We start from the raw sequence: 1,635 nt of genomic DNA on the forward strand, positions 1-1,635 counted from the left end.
TCTATTCCTAATCTTATTTCCATTTTTATTGTAATTTTTTTCTATTCTTGCCCTTATTTTGATTCCTTCTTAAGGTTACTTTCTAGGCTTATAGTAAGTGTAGTATATATATTCCATTTTCATCTTACGTTTGTAATTTTACCAGACTTTCTTGAAAAATAATACCTTTTCAGACTAGCCAAGATGGTGGGGTTGGACCGTTGACGAATTGATTGTGCAGACCAGAGTCATGCCTGAAGGTTGGAAAAAATGGAAGCTGCTGCTTTTGAATCATTTACAGAGCTGGAAAATGTATTTCTTGCTTGAAATTATGAATTTGAGAAGATTCTTCCAGTTTGACAATTTATATTTTTATCTTCTATTTTTCTGTTAGTACAGTTTTTGTTTTTCACTGAGACTTTCTGTCATACTGAAGATTTATTCTTAATTAAAAGTATAGTAAAATATGCTTAGTTCTCGTTTCAAAGGATAATAAAGCCAGTCATTCTCTAATATCTTCTGTTATCTTTATAAAGTCCCAAGTTGCATTGGGACAGAAGGATCCTTTCACCAACCTGGTTTGGGGCTTTCATGCCTTTGGAGTGAAGCCCGAAGTAAGCAATCTCCTTTGGTTGTCTTATTGAGAGAGATTTCTGTCCAAGTGGCACTTGGAGCTTCATTGACTTTCTGTGGACAGATACTCATATTAATACAGGAAGATTTCTGCTTTGGACCTGAAATAAAGCCATCGCCTCATTTCCTGGATGTCGCTCAATCAGCGTTCCCTGTTTTCATAAGAATTTTGGAATACCTCCACAGGAAAGTTACCATGGAAATGAAAAGTGCAATTGGCTAGTTATTAGTTTTTATTGCCCTGTGGAATGTCTAACTAGAATGTTTAGAGAAGGGGACCAAAAAGGAGTAAGAGCATTTGTTTCTTCATAAAGTGTGCAAGGAGACATTCTCGCCCCCTTGGGAGTGATGGTAGAGTCTGAAACTCCTCAGAAAGATGTTCTAGCCAGCCAAACTCACAGCTGCTTCAACCAGTTGCTGCTAACAACTTCTCACACCAAGAGACCCCGCTTTCTGTCTCAAGAGTCTCAAAATGCCACGTTCCCTCCACTTCTGACAATCAGTCCACAGCTTGCCCTACATGTTTTCACTTTATGTCTGGAAGTTAATAGGAGCATGGTTTCTAACATGCAAAACACATTTGGGCCAATAAAAAATGAATAAGACCACCTGGTGGGCTTTCCCTTTAATCTAGACCTTGGGCTCATTTCTGCCCCATTTAGTCAAGGTTGGGGTTGAATTCCACTTGCCAAGTATAACAAGTGCAATCATTTCTGTTTGATTTTTTTTTTTTTTTCAGAATCTGCACATTTTCTGACTTCAGTCCAGGTGAATACAAATTAAAGCAAAAACCCAACTGCACAACTTTAAGAAAGCTTCAAGTTTGTTCAGCTCTGCCAGTAGGTGGCAGCAGTACAACATGGAAAGGATCAAGACAATAAATGGAGTGAAGATGATAATGATGATGATGGTGGTGGTGGTGGTGGTGGTGATGATGGTGATGATGGTGATGATGACCACTGAGGCATATAACCTTGGGTTCATACATTGTCTTTATCCCAGTGCAATTTTACTACGGTTTTC

This window comes from Canis aureus, chromosome 9, assembly GCF_053574225.1.
Source record: "Canis aureus isolate CA01 chromosome 9, VMU_Caureus_v.1.0, whole genome shotgun sequence".
NCBI classification, from domain to species: domain Eukaryota; kingdom Metazoa; phylum Chordata; class Mammalia; order Carnivora; family Canidae; genus Canis; species Canis aureus.